Source organism: Heteronotia binoei, chromosome 2 (assembly GCF_032191835.1).
Source record: "Heteronotia binoei isolate CCM8104 ecotype False Entrance Well chromosome 2, APGP_CSIRO_Hbin_v1, whole genome shotgun sequence".
NCBI lineage: Eukaryota > Metazoa > Chordata > Lepidosauria > Squamata > Gekkonidae > Heteronotia > Heteronotia binoei.
In genome coordinates, this window is record NC_083224.1 from 6,749,126 (window position 1) to 6,764,781 (window position 15,656).

Below are 15,656 nucleotides of genomic sequence, written 5' to 3' on the forward strand. Positions count from 1 at the left end.
TCTTCGGAGTGGAGGGCGGGATATAAATCCAATATCTTCATCTACCTCACAGGGTGTCTGCTGTGGGGTGCGGGAAGGGAAAGGAGATTGTGAGCCGCTCTGAGACTCTTCGGAGTGGAGGGCGGGATATAAATCCAGTATCTTCTACCTCACAGGGTGTCTGTTGTGGGGGAGGAAGGGAAAGGAGATTGTGAGCCGCTCTGAGACTCTTCGGAGTGGAGGGCGGGATATAAATCCAATATCTTCATCTACCTCACAGGGTGTTTGTTGTGGGGGAGGAAGGGAAAGGAGATTGTGAGCCCCTCTGAGACTCTTCGGAGTGGAGGGCGGATATAAATCCAATATCTTCATCTACCTCACAGGGTGTCTGTTGTGGGGGGGGGATATAAATCCAATCTCTTTTTAAAGTTCCGGCCCCTGTTTTGTCTGGCTTCAGGGCCTGAAAGGAAGACAGGGAGGCTAGCCTCTCCCCGCTTGTTTCCTATGCAGGCTCCGGGACTTCCGCATTCCTTGGAGAACTCAGCTCCCTGGGCCTGCACCTTTTCCCGGAAGGGCAACTGATCCTGTTTTTAGCTTTATGTGGGCAGAGAGAGAGAGAGAGAGAGAGTACAAGATCCTGATAGCCACTATCGTTTTCCAAAGCAAGACGTTCTTTCTCCCTGGAGAAGGGAGAAAACAATTTACAAGGTTGTGTCATTTTTGGTAGGTCTGGTTTTTTCCCCCCTGGGTTTTCCTCTGGACTGGGGACCCAACCAGTGCTGGATTAAACCCTGTGGAAGCCCCTAAGCAGTTGAAATCTTGGGGGGGGGGGGCCCTTCGTAAATTATCTCAGAGGCTGAGTGCCCGCCCCACCTCCCATGGTCCCCATTGCAGCTTCCTGGAACCTGAAAAGCCCCTTTTAAGTTTGGTGTAATGGTTAAGTGCGCAGACTCTTATCTGGGAGAACCAGGTTTCATTCCCCACTCCTCCACTTGCACCTGCTGGAATGGCCTTGGGTCAGCCAGAGCTCTCTTATCTGGGAGAACAGGGTTTGATTCCCCACTCCTCCACTTCCACCTGCTGGAATGGCCTTGGGTCAGCCAGAGCTCTGGCAGAGTTGTCCTTGAAAGGGCAGCTGCTGTGAGAGTCCCCTCAGCCCCACCCACCCCACAGGGTGTCTTTTGTGGGGGAGGAAGGGAAAGGAGACTGTGAGCCGCTCTGAGAGTCTGTCTTTGAAAGGGCAGCCTCTGGGAGAGCCCTCTCAGCCCCACCCACTTCACAGTTTGTCTGTTGTGGGGGAGAAAGGGAAAGGAGATTGTAGGCTGCTCCGGGACTCTGTCCTTGAAAGGGCAGCTGCTGTGAGAGTCCCCTCAGCCCCACCCACCCCACAGGGTGTCTTTTGTGGGGGAGGAAGGGAAAGGAGACTGTGAGCCGCTCTGAGAGTCTGTCCTTGAAAGGGCAGCCTCTGGGAGAGCCCTCTCAGCCCCACCCACTTCACAGGTTGTCTGTTGTGGGGGAGAAAGGGAAAGGAGATTGTAGGCTGCTCCGGGACTCTGTCCTTGAAAGGGCAGCTGCTGTGAGCTCTCTCCAGCGGCCCCACCCATCTCACAGGGTGTCTGTTGTGGGGGAGGAAGGGAAAGGAGACTTTAGGCCTCTCTGAGGACTCTGTCCTTGAAAGGGCAGCTTCTGGGAGAGCCCTCTCCAGCCCCACCCACCTCACAGGGTGTCTATTGTGGGGTAGGAAGGGAAAGGAGATTGTAGGCTGCTCCGGGACTCTGTCCTTGAAAGGGCAGCTGCTGTGAGAGCTCTCTCCAGCGGCCCCACCAATCTCACAGGGTGTCTGTTGTGGGGGAGGAGGGAAAGGAGACTGTAGGCCTCTCTGAGACTCTGTCCTTGAAAGGGCAGCCTCTGGGAGAGCTCTCTCAGCCCCACCCACCTCACAGGGTGTCTGTTGTGGGGGAGGAAGGGAATGGAGATTGTAGGCGACTCTGTCCTTGAAAGGGCAGCTTCTGGGAGAGCTCTCTCAGTTCCACCCACCTCACAGGGTGTCTGTTGTGGGGGAGGAAGGTGACGGAGAATGGTGGCCCCTCTGAGACTCTGTCCTTGAAAGGGTAGCTTCTGGGAGAGCTCTCTCAGCCCCACCCCGCTCACAAGGTGTCTCTTGTGGGGGGAAAGGTAAAGGCGATGGATGGTAAGCCACTCTGAGACTCTGATAATTCCATTGATACAGCCCAAAATTGCATTTGTCTGTTTTGCGTCAGCCATTTTCTAGCTCCACCCGCTACCATTTGCCAGAATTCTGCTCAGCTCGAAAGGGTCGGGGAGTACTGCAATGACCAGTTCTGGAGCAATCCATAAGGGTTTCCCGGGGGTTTGCATATGGGCTCCTCAGGGGATGAATGACAGGGGGTCGTCGAAGATGAAACAGGAACCACAAAACATTTATTCTATCAAATTTATATCCCGCCCTCCCGTAACGGGCTCAGGACAGCTAACAATAGTTGAAACAAACATAAAATATTAAAAACAGAATATGCAATAAAATCATTTCCAAATATTTTACGGTTATTAAGTCCAAGATGCACATGGAGATTCTGATAATTCCGCTGTTTCTGGGTTTCAGTTCTCTTCAGGGAAATTGTCGGCGCTGTGGAATAAAAACGACTTTAAACAATTCGGTCTTACGGGCCCTGTAGGCGTATAAGCGAGGGTCTGATGGGAACTCAAAGACTAACATGGAAGGAAATCTCATTAAGGCTTTCTGGTGCCATGGGACACACACACACACCCCAATTTGTTGGCGCTGCTGCAACAGACTAACGCTGCTATACCTTGCATATGTGACATCCAGTCTCAATCAGCTTGTGGATATCCTAGCAAAGGGCTTTGAAAACAAGTGAGAAGCAGAGGTGGTTTGCCATCACCTTCCTCTGTAGAGGCTTCCTTGGTGGTCTCCCGTACAAGACTTATGATGGCCCCGGCAAGGGGCTTTCAAGGCAAGCGAGAAACAGAGGTGGATCACCGTTCTTTTCCTCTGCAGAGTCTTCCTTGGTGGTCTCCCATCCAAGACTTATGGTGACCCCAGCAAGGGGCTTTCAAGGCAAGTGAGAAGCAAAGGTGGTCTGCCGTTGCCTTCCTCTGCAGAGCCTTCCTTGGTGGTCTCCTGTCAAAGACTTATGGTGACCCCAGCAAGGGGCTTTCAAGGCAAGTGAGAAGCAAAGGTGGTCTGCCGTTGCCTTCCTCTGCAGAGCCTTCCTTGGTGGTCTTTGACCCAAGACTTATGGCAAAGCTAGCAAGGGGCTTTCAAGGCCAGTGAGAATTAGAGGTGGCTGGCCAACAGCTTCCTCTGCAGAGCCTTCCTTGGTGGTCTCCCATCCAAGACTTACGGTGACCCCAGCAAGGGGCTTTCAAGGCAAGTAAGAAGCAAAAGTGGATCGCCACCCTCTGCAGAGTGTTCCTTGGTGGTCTCCCATCCAAGACATATGGTGACCCCAACAAGGTGCTTTCAAGGCAAGTGAGAAGCAAAGGTGGATCGCCATCACCATTCTCTGTAGAGTCTTCCTTGGTGGTCTCCCATCCAAGACTTATGATGACTCCAGTAAGATGCTTTCAAGGCAAGTGAGAAGCAAAGGTGGATCGCCATTGCCTTCTTCTGCAGAGTCTTCCTTGGTGGTCTCCCATCCAAGACTTATGATGCTTTCAAGGCAAGTGAGAAGCAAAGGTGGATTGCCATTGCCGCCTTCTGCAGAGTCTTCCTTGGTGGTCTCCCATCCAAGTCTTACGGTGACCCCAGCAAGGGGCTTTCAAGGCAAGTGAGAAGCAAAGGTGGATCGCCATTCTCTGCAGAGTCTTCCTTGGTGGTCTCCCATCCGAGTGCAGCCCAAAATTGCATTTGCCTGTTTTGCTTCTGAGATCAGGCAAGACTGGGCTGTACCACGTCGTCTACCATTCCACTTCTGGCTTTAAGGATTAGCAAGCTTGTTGTGGCCGTCGATAAGCATCGCAAACTGACGCCAGGAAGCCAGCAACGCAAGAGAGAAGCATATGGCAAAGCGCAAATGAAAGCAAGATCTGGCCCAAAGAGTAAAATATCAGTAGAGCTGTGACTCAGTCCTGGCTGATGCTGAATTGGCAAACCTTAGAAGAGGAAAAGTGTACACAAAAGCCCCAAGAGGGACCGCTCTCTTCTGCAGAGAGCTGGCTGCTCTCCCTTTCTATACAGCCCAAAGCGTAGCTCCATGAAAAAAGGGCCTCGAGACTTACTTTTTGAAAAATTAAATCTGGGAACGGACTCCTTTTACCCCACAGAACCCCACATATTTTGTATGTTTCTAGTTTATTAGCTGACTTGGTGGCCCTTGAGAGGGCAGAAAGGTAGGATATAAATTTTGTAACGCAAATTAAATAAACACTGGCCTCTTGACTTAACCTGGATAACCCAGGCAAGCCTAGAGATGTGAAGGCCCGTGAATAAACTGGGAAAATTTGGAAAAAAACCGTTTTTTTCCCCTGAAGCCTTTTTTGTTTTTTTTCCCCTTAAAAATTGAAGAAAAGAAAAGAAAAATTAAGGGATGTTTTATTTTAACAGGGCGAATAAAATATTTTAAGACAAGGCGTTCAAATATTTTCCAAATCATTTCTAAAAAAATATTCTAGTTTAGTCTAGATTATTCTAATTTCTGTGCCCTGAGGACAAGCAAGTCCTAGGTCATGCCCATTCAATGAAACTTAGTCCTACACTCCCTTCTATACACTTCCTCCTTCCTCTTCAATCCTTTTTATGAGAATGAGTTTTTTATTTTTACTTAATATTGTGGAGAGGAAATATGAATCATTGTTACTTCTGGATTTTTAAAAATTGTTTTGTGGAGGGTTTTTTTTGTCTGTTCCACATAAACTAGTCTACAGTTCAGGAGATCGTTGCTCCATTTGTTACCATTACAAATAAATATTATTTAAAAAGTAACTTCTGTTTGTAAGAATTGTTTGGATACACTCTATTTTTAATATGCTAGAATTGATAATGTCATGCCAAGTAAAATTGTCCAGAGCCATAGTTTGTGTCCCTAAAGAAAAAAGAATGACTTTCCATCTGGAAAAGAAAAAAGAAGTGCTAATGTAGCGTGTTTTTTTTCAATGTTTCTGAAAATTTCCAGTTTTTTCCAGAAAAAAACGGGGGGGGGGGGGACGGGTTTTTTTCCGAGGTTCAAAATTTCTGAAAATTTTACATTTCTAGGCAAGCCCGATCTCATCAGATCTTGGAAGCTAAACAGGATCGATTCTGGCAAGTACTTGGATGGGAGACCTCCTTGGAATACCAGAGCCGGGAGAACGGGGCAGGCTTTATTCAACTACCTCCCTGAATAACCTCCAGGCCCCCAGCAGGTTCAGTCACCAGAGATCACCATGACTTCCAGGTTCACACTCACACAAGCAGTTATAAATACAAAAAGTAAAAAAAAAATTACTCTGGACTCCTCAGAAGAAAATCAGTCCATATTCAAAAATAAGGAGGTATTTTGTGGCACCTTAAACAAGTTATTTTTTTTATGCCAGCATAAATCTTTGTGGGCTAAGGCCTATGGGGGTTTTGGTCCATGAAAGTTTATGTCTAGAATAAAAACTCGCTCATCTTTATGGCACCGCAAAGCTACTTTTGACTGCCGCTACGGCAGACAAACAGAAAAGTTAGGGAAATGTCTGCTGGGTACTCAATTATTCCCTATGGAGACTGATTCCCTACGGGTATAATGGAGAATTGCGGGTATTTGGGGCTGGGGCGGGGCTGATCTTTGGTTTTAAACAATTTTATTAATAACATATGGTAACAATGTCTGTTTATGTCATTACTATTTTCTAATCCCCCCTCCCTCCGTTACTAGACTCCCGCCAAAGTTATATACTTGAGTTCACTTATAAAGGTACCCTTAACCAATCAAAGTTCAATTTCTCCCTTTTCTCATACTCATTATTAAAAAATTGTCCAATGTCTTTTTACATTCCACTCTCTATATATCCTCTAAATTTCTTCCACTCCCTTTTAAACACTTCCAAATCATAGTCTCTTAAAGTTCTTGTTAGTTTGTCCATCTCACTCCACGATAAAACTTTCACGATCCAGTCCCATTTCTCTGGTATTTTTTTTTTTTTGCTTCCATAACTGCGTATACAGTGTCCTAGCAGCTGAGAGCAAGTACCAGATTAGAGTTCTATCTTCTTTTAGAAATTTTTCCATTTGTAATCCCAACAGAAAAGTCTCTGCAACTTTCTTAAAATCATATCCCAAAATTTTAGATATTTCTTGTATCATCTGCCAAAACTTTTTCGCTTTTCCACAAGTCCACCACATATGGTAAAAAGAACCTTCATGTTTCTTACATTTCCAACATCTATCCGACATCTTTTTACTCATCTTTGCAAGTTTTTTCGGAGTCATCTACAACCTATACATCATCTTGAAACAATTCTCTTTAATGCTCTGACATGTTGATGTTCTCATCGAGTTCTTCCAAAGATATTCCCATGTATCCATCTGTATTTCTTTATTTACATTAATTGCCCATTTAATCATTTGAGATTTTACTACTACTTCTTCTGTAGACCATTTCAACAGTAATTTATATATTTTTGATATTAATTTTTCATTATCTCCAAACAGAACCTTTTCTAATTCCGTTTGCTGCCGTCTAATTCCAACAGATTTAATATCATTCTCCATCAAACTTTTTATTTGTTGCATTTGAAACCAGTCATACTTGTTGTTTAGCTCTTCGGCAGATTTTAATTCAATTTTATCTCCTTGAATCTCTAGCAGTTGATTATATGACACCCCTCTGTCTTCATCAGATTCAACTGTTATTTTTATTACTTCTGCTGGCACTATTCATAACGGCGTTCTTTCATCACCATAGTTTTTGTATTTTATCCATGTATTTAGCAAATTGTTTCTAATATAATGGTAAGAAAAAAGACCATCCATCTTTTTTTCCCCATAGTACATATAAGCATGCCAGCCGAATTTATTTCCATGAGCTTCCAGCATTAAAAGATTTTATTTGACAACATCAAATAATCTTTGAGGTAGAGACACCAAATTTTCAGCATAGCACCCAATGCCTCTTCTTAAAATACCCTCAAAGTTTCAAGAGGATTGGACCAGGGGGTCCAATTCTATGAGCCCCCAAAGAAGGTGCCCCCATCCTTCATTATTTCCAATGAAGGGAAGGCATTTAAAAGATGTGCATAGAATCATAGGCCCTTTTCACACAGCGTGTTGAATAATAATAATAATAAAATTTTATTTATACCCCGCCCTCCCCGCCAAGGCAGGTTCAGGGCGGTTGAGTCTGTGTTAAACTGACCCGGTTCTGTTCTGAATATCTTTGTTCCAGATATTATCGATCAGACTGCCATACTGCAATTTGAATCACTCCGCAGTGAAACCGTCTTCTGTCCACATGACGGCACCATGCAGGTCTCCCTCCACGTTTATGCGCATGTGCACACATTATGCGCATGTGCGCACATGCACATAGGTTAAAACATGTGTTGATGCCGTTATGCGCATACTGCTAAGTATTAAAAAAAAGTGGCAACCGTAAACTGGATGTCAGAGGCTCCTTTTGCTCCGGGACAGCCTTCAAACATCTGGAAGTTGGTCGAGAACTACCCAGATGGGGAAACTACGAGGTGAAACCGGAGAACTCAAAAAACACCGCAAAGGAGCAGGTAACAAAATACTCCGGTTCTGAGAAGGTTTGGGGGGGCTACTACGAGTTAATACTGGGAGGCAGATATTGCTGTCTGATCAGCCACTTTTAATCCAGTATGAAACAGCAGTGACAACTGATTATACTGTGGGTCTGAACAGCCCCATAGAGTTGGAAGGGACTTCAAGGATCATCTAGTCCAACCCCCTGCACAATGCAGGAAACACACAAATAAGGTAAAGGTAGTCCCCTGTGCAAGCACCAGTCGTTTCCGACTCTGGGGTGACGTTGCTTTCACAACGTTTACACGGCAGACTTTTTTACGGGGTGGTTTGCCCTTGCCTTCCCCAGTCATCTACGCTTTCCCCCCAGCAAGCTGGGCACTCGTTTGACTGACCTCGGAAGGATGGAAGGCTGAGTCAACCTGGAGCTGGCGACCTGAACCAGCTTCCGCTGGAATCAAACTCAGGTCGTGAACAGAGGGCTCCAACTGCAGTACTGTAGCTTTACCACTCTGCACCATGGGGCTCTTCACACAAAGACCTCCCCCTAAATTCACAGGATCTCCATGGCTGTCAGATGGGCATCTAGCCTCTGTTGAAAAACCTCCAAGGAAGGAGAGCCCACCACCTCCCAAGGAGGAAGCCTGTTCCACTGAGGAACCGCTCTAACGGTGAGGAAGTTCTTCCTCATGTTGAGCCGGAAACTCTTTTGATTTAATTTCAACCCCCGTTGGTTCTGGTCCTACCCAGAACTCCCTTTGGAGTTCAATTGTGCTTGTCACAACCTTGCTCCTGGCTCCGCCCCCAATGTCTCCTGGTTCCGCCCCCGAAGTCCCCAGGTGTTTCTTGAATTGGACCTGGCAACTCTATCAGGAGTGGCGTGCACAGCTGCATTAATATTTTCCTGTCTAAAGAAGCCCCCGTGGTCACACACAGACACAGAGTGCCACACCGGCCGTTTCCTGCTGCGCTTCAAGCTCACCCCACACAGGCCTAATCTCCAGAGGGCAGAGAGCGCTGAGGGGAAGCCAGGGCCCCTCGCGGCACCGGGTGCGAATGGAGAGCCTCTTCCTTTGTGGTTTCTGCCTCTGCAGATCTCCCTCGCAGGGGAGCTGAGAGCACTTCTGGGGGCCGCCTTCCGCGGCCTGCTCGGCTTTCCTTCCCCTTTTCTCTCTCCAAGATCTCACTCCGGCTTTTTGAGAGAAAGACCGAGAGAGTTTGAGCTGCCGGAAAAAGGGAACGTTGAACAGGAAGCCGCTTCATACTGAATCGGCTCCATGAAGATCGGCATTGTCCACTCAGACTGGCAGCAGCTCTCTCCGGAGTTCCAAGCTGATGTCTTTCACGTCACAGAGAGCCAGTTTGGTGTAGTGGTTAAGTGTGCGGACTCTTATCTGGGAGAACCGGGTTTGATTCCCCACTCCTCCCCTTGCAGCTGCTGGAATGGCCTTGGGTCAGCCATAGCTCTGGCAGAGGTTGTCCTTGAAAGGGCAACTGCTGTGAGAGCCCTCTCAGCCCCACCCACCTCACAGGGTGTCTGTTGTGGGGGAGGAAGGTAAAGGAGATTGTGAGCCGCTCTGAGATTCTGTCCTTGAAAGGGCAGCTTCTGGGGGAGCTCTCTCCGCCGCACCCACCTCACAGGGTGTCTGTTGTGGGGGAGGAAGGGAAAGGAGATTGTAGGCTGCTCTGAGACTCTGTCCTTGAAAGGGCAACTTCTGGGGGACCCCTCTCAGCCCCACCCACCTCACAGGGTGTCTGTTGTGGGGGAGGAAGATAAAGGAGATTGTAGGCCGCTCTGAGACTCTGATTCAGAGAGAAGGGTGGGGTATAAATCTGCAGTCTTCTACCTATGACCTGATCCTTTCAACTGGAGATGCTGGGGATTGAACCAGGGACCTTCTGCATGCCAGGCAGATGCTCTGCCTCTTAGGTGACTCCTGGAGACTGGCAGCCCTAAACCACCACGGAGACCGATTCCCACAGAAAGACCCAGGTGGGCAGCCGTGTTGGTCTAAAGCAGGAGAACAAGCGGAATTTTAGATTTTACTCTTCTGCCATTGGATTTTGACGTTGTGCCACTTTGCATTCTAAGCCCCACCAGCTGTATGTAGCTCTGCTGATTCCCATCGGGTATAATAAAGAACTGATCTGCAGGTATCTGGGGCTTGGGGGAGAGCTGTACTGTTTTTTGAGATAGAGGCACCAAGTTTGCAGCAGAGCATCCCGTGCCTCTAGGGTTGCCAATCCCCAGGTGGGGGCAGGGGATCCCCTGGATTGGAAGACCTCCCCTCGCTTCAGGGCAATCAGAAAGCGGGGGGGGGGAATGATGTCTGCTGGGCACTCCATAATTCCCTATGGAGACTGATTCCCTTAGGGTATAATGGAGAACTGATCTGCTGGTATCGGGGGCTCTGGGGGACGGCTATTTTTCGAGGTAGAGGTGCAGACTCTGCAGCATAGCATCCAGTGCATCTCCCCCAAATACACTCCAAGTTTCAAAAAGGTTGGACCAGGGAGTCCAACTCGATGAGCCCGCAAAGAAGGTGCCCCTATCCATTATTTCCAATGGAGGGAAGGCATTGAAAAAGCGTGCGGTCCCTATTCAATGCGATGGCCAGAACTCCCTTTGGAGTTCAATGATGCTTGTCGCAGCCTTGCTCCTGGCCCCACCCCCAAAGTCTCCTGGCCCCACCTTCAAAGTCTCCTGGCTCCACCCCTAAAGTCTCCCGGCCCCATCCCCACAGTCTCCTGGCCCCACCCCCAAAGTCTCCTGGCTCCCCCCTCCCCAAAGTCCCCAGGTGTTTCTTGGTTTGGACTTGGCAACCCTAGCAGAGAGATCCTTTGGCCAGGTTTGCAAAGCGTTTTGCAGCAGTGGGGCTGCTCTTCTCCGCACTGCTGAGCTGACCTTGGGCGGCTGGGTTGCTTGGAGGCGTCGCCTGGGGAGATCTGGGCCTCTGCTTGTCCTCTCGACCTTGTGGCCAGCAGCAGCCGATGGGGGAGATTAGCTGGCTCAGGCAGGACCGGATCAACATGTTTTTTGAGGGGGGGGGGGGATTAAAAAATGGCGCCCCCCTTATGGGCCATTCTATCTTACGGTCCCATAGAAGACAATGGACTCCATACCCAATTAGGCGCCCCCCCCCCCTCTGCTGGGGTCGGGGGCAAGCAACCTCCCTTTGCCCTCCCCCTAGACTTGGGCAGTTCAGGGCTCTGCTAGGGTTGCCAATCCCCAGGTGTGGGCAGGGGATCCCCCGGTTTGGAGGCCCTCCCCCCGCTTCAGGGTAGTCAGAAAGTGGGGGGAGGGGAGGGAAATGTCTTTTGGGAACTCTATTATTCCCTAGGGAGATTTATTCCCATAGAAAATCATGGAGAATTGATCCACAGGTATCTGGGGCTCTGGGGGGGCTGTTTTTTGGGGTAAAGGCACCAAATTTTCAGTATAGCATCTAGTGACTCTCCCCAAAATACCCCCCAAGTTTCAAAAAGATTGGACCAGGGGGTCCAATTCTATGAGCCCCAAAAAGAAGGTGCCCCTATCCTTCATTATTTCCTATGGAAGGAAGGAATCGAAAAGGTGTGCCGTCCCTTTCAATGTGATGGCCAGAACTCCCTTTGGAGTTCAATGATGCTTGTCACAGCCTTGCTCTTGGCTCCACCCCTAATGTCTCCTGGCTCCACCCCCCCCAAGTCTCCTGGCTCCACCCCCAAGGTCCCCAGATATTTCTTGAATTGGACTTGGCAAGCCTAGGCTCTGCTGATCCCCTTGGAGGAGGCAGCTTCCGTCTGCTCCAGTCCAGTCCAAACCACCCGGGGTGCCTGCCATCGGGCCAGTACTAGAGGGTTGTCAATCCCCAGGTGGGCAAACCGGAAACTGCAGTGTACTGATTAGCAAACCCTAGAAATAAACCACTGCGTTTTTATGTCGCAAATAAACGCTTAGAAGAAGAAGAAGATATTGGATTTATATCCCGCCCTCCACTCCAAAGAGTCTCAGAGCGGCTCACAATCTCCTTTCCCTTCCTCCCCCACAACAGACACCCTGTGAGGTGGGTGGGGCTGGAGAGGGCTCTCACAGCAGCTGCCCTTTCAAGGACAACTTCTACGAGAGCTATGGCTGACCCAAGGCCATTCCAGCAGGTGCAAGTGGAGGAGTGGGGAATCAAACCCGGTTCTCCCAGATAAGAGTCCGCACACTTAACCACTACACCAAACCGGCTCTTAAGCGCTTAAGCGCTTTCTTTCATAATGATGCAGTTATGTTATTATCGTCGCAAACCAAATTGCATTAAATGTCCCGAAACCATTCGTGCAAACCGCAAAGTCACATCGTATTGTTACGTGTGAGCCATTGCCCTTAGCACGGGTTCCAAAGCTAAAAGAGGAGCGGCCAGGGGAAGGTGAACGAAACACAGAACTGAACCCAGGACCTGTGTAGCCGCTGCACCTGTCAGACATCGGTCTGCTACCCGTAGGAGGAATCCTATACAAGCGTGGCGCTGTCTGCCTCTTTCAAGCAAAGGAGAGCTGAGACAGTGGACTGTAAAGTGCTTACAAGAGTGATGTGAAATAACATTCTGGTTTTGAAAGCACTACCTTACAAGAGTGGCGTGAAATAGCTTTTTGGTTTTTCTATGGCCGTTTAATGAATTTTGGTTTGCCATGAGGATAATATAATTGCATCATTATGAAAGGAATTGCTTAAGCGGTGGTTTATTTCTAGTGTTTGCTAATCCCCAGGTGGGGGCAAGGGACCCCCGGTTCGGAGGCCCTCCCCCCACTTCAGGGTCATCAGAAAGCGGGAGGAGGGAAATGTCTGCTGGGCACTCCATTATTCCCTATGGAGAGCGATTCTCATAGAGTAGAATGGAGAATAGATCTGCAATTATCTGAAGCTCTGGGCGGGCTGTTTTTTGAGGTAGAAGCACCAAATTAGCATCCAATACCTCTCCTCAAAGCACCCTCCAAGTTTCAAAAGAATTGGACCAGGAGTTCCAATTCTATGAGCCCCTAAAGAAGGTGCCCCTATCCTTCATTATTTCCAGTGGAGCGAAGGCATTTAAAAGGTGTACGGTCCCTTTAAATATGATGGCTAGAAGTCCCTTTGGACTTGTCCCAACCTTGCTCCCGGCTCCACCCCAAAGTCTCCTGGCTCCACCCCAAAGTCCCGAGATATTTCTTGACCTGAACTTGGCAATCCTATTGGCCAGAGTCACTGCAGTAGCTTCGGGGCTACCATTTTTGAGCCAGGTTCTCAAGCGGGATAAACTCCATTCTTCCTGGACGCCAATTTCAATCAGGCCACGGGAGGGTTGCCAACCTCCAGGTGGGAGGCTAAGATCTGGACCAGGGCGGCCAAACTTGCTTAACGTAAGAACCAAACAGAATAAATGTCAGATGTGGAAGGCAGGAAGGAAATAGATGGGATAGGGAGGAGAGGGAGAAAGAAAGCGACTTTAAATGCATTCTCTAAGCCTCTGGCTTGGCTTGGAGAAGTGATTTAAAGAGACAAATGCCTTCTCCGAGCCAGCTGATGGGGCAGGGGGCTTCAGGAGAGCCAGTTTTTGGTATAGTGGTGAAGTGCGCCGACTCTTATCTGGGAGAGCCGGGTTTGATTCCCCACTCCTCCACTTGCAGCTGCTGGAATGGCCTTGGGTCAGCCAGAGCTCTCTTATCCAGGAGAACCGGGTTTGATTCCCCACTCCTCCACTTGCACCTGCTGGAATGGCCTTCGGTCAGCCAGAGCTCTCTTATCTGGGAGAACCGGGTTTGATTCTCCACTCCTCCACTTGCACCTGCTGGAATGGCCTTGGGTCAGCCATAGCTCTCTTATCCAGGAGAACCGGGTTTGATTCCCCACTCCTCCACTTGCAGCTGCTGGAATGGCCTTGGGTCAGCCAGAGCTCTCTTATCCAGGAGAACCGGGTTTGATTCCCCACTCCTCCACTTGCAGCTGCTGGAATGGCCTTGGGTCAGCCAGAGCTCTCTTATCTGGGAGATCCGGGTTTGATTCCCCGCTCCTCCACTTGCACCTGCTGGAATGGCCTTGGGTCAGCCAGAGCTCTCTTATCTGGGAGAACCGGGTTTGATTCTCCACTCCTCCACTTGCACCTGCTGGAATGGCCTTGGGTCAGCCAGAGCTCTGGCAGGAGTTGTCCTTGAAAAGGCAGCTTCTGGGAGACCTCTCTCAGCCCCACCCACCTCACAGGGTGTCTGTTGTGGGGGAGGAAGGGAAAGGAGATTGTGAGCCACTCTGAGATTCGGAGTATAGGGTGGGATATAAATCCAATTTCTTACTCTTCTTCTTCCTCCTCTTCTTCTTCCTCTTTTTCCTCCTCCTCTTCTTCCTCCTCCTCCTCCTCTTCCTCCTCTTCTTCTTCCTCCTCCTCCTCTTCCTCTTGCCACACAATATGCATGAAAGAGCTGTAATCTGGCCACCTCCGGGCTAAACTGAGACTAGAACCCAAGGCCAACAGCCCTGCTTAAATACATGCAAATGGCCCCACTCCGAACCCAACAACTCTTAACTATAGGTACAAGTACTGGCCATTGACTCCTGATTGGCCACCTCCCAGAGTCCCGGTGGCTACTGTTTTGGAGCCTCAAGCACAGCAAAGTCCGCTATGGTTTTTTGGTGCCCTCGTCAAGCTGCCCACTAGCACCTCCCGCACCCCACCCCCTAGAAATTTAAAAAACAGAGCATTGTAGGAGACACAAAGGAACCTGAAAGGATTTACATTTTTTAGGTTTTAAACAATTTTATTGATAACATATGGTAACAATTTCCAGTAATAACTTCTTTTCATCTATCCCATATGCTTCTTTCTAATCACCCCTCCCCCCGTTACTTGACCCCCGCCAGTTGAGTGTTATTTCCTCAAAATGCTAACATTAAAAGGTACCCTTAATTCTGAAGAACTAAAATTAATATTCTTTTCTTCTAAAGTTTAATCATTATCAAAAATTGTCCAAAGTCCTTTTACTTCCCACTCGTCTTCTACGTAACTTCTAAATTTTTTCCACTCCCTTTTAAAATCTTCTAAATCATAGTCTCTTAAAGTTCTTGTTAATTTTTCCATCTCACTCCATGTCATAACTTTTACAAGCCAATCCCATTTTTCTGGTATTTTTTCTTGCTTCCATAACTGCGCTTATAGTGTCCTAGCAGCTGAAAGCAAGTACCAAATTATAGTTCTATCTTCTTTTGGAAATTTTTCCATTTGTTATCCCAACAGAAAAGTCTCTGCAGCTTTCTTGAATTCATATCCCAAGATCCTAGAAATTTCTTGTTGGATCATCTGCCAATACTTTTTCGCTCTTTCACAAGTCCACCACATATGTTAGAAAGAACCTTCATGTTTTTTACATTTCCAACATCTGTCTAGCATCTTGTTATTCATCTTTGCCAATTTTTAGGAGTCATATACCGTCTATACATAATTTTAAAACAGTTCTCTTTAATACTTTGACATGTTGAAAGTTTCATAGAGTTCTTCCATAAATATTCCCATGTATCCATCTGTATTTCTTTATTTACATTTATTGCCCATTTAATCATTTGAGATTTCACTACTTCATCTTCTGTAGACCATTTTAAAAGTAACTTATAAGTTTTTGAAATTAATTTTCCGTTGTCTCCAAGCAGAACTTTTTCCATTTCTGTTTGCTCTCATCTTATTCCTTCAGTTTTAATATAATTTCCACCAAACTCTTTATTTGTTGCATTTGAAACCAATCGTATTTGTTATTCAACTCCACAGCAGTTTTCCTCACCTCTCAGCTGTTATTTTTATCACTTCTGCTGGCACTAACCATAATGGTTTTCTTTCATCACCATATTTCTTATATTTCATCCAAGTTTTCAACAAATTATTTCTTATATAATGGTGAGAGAAAAAACTATCCATCTTTTTCTTCCCATAATACATATAAGCGTGCCAGCCAAATTTATTTCCATGACCTTCCAACG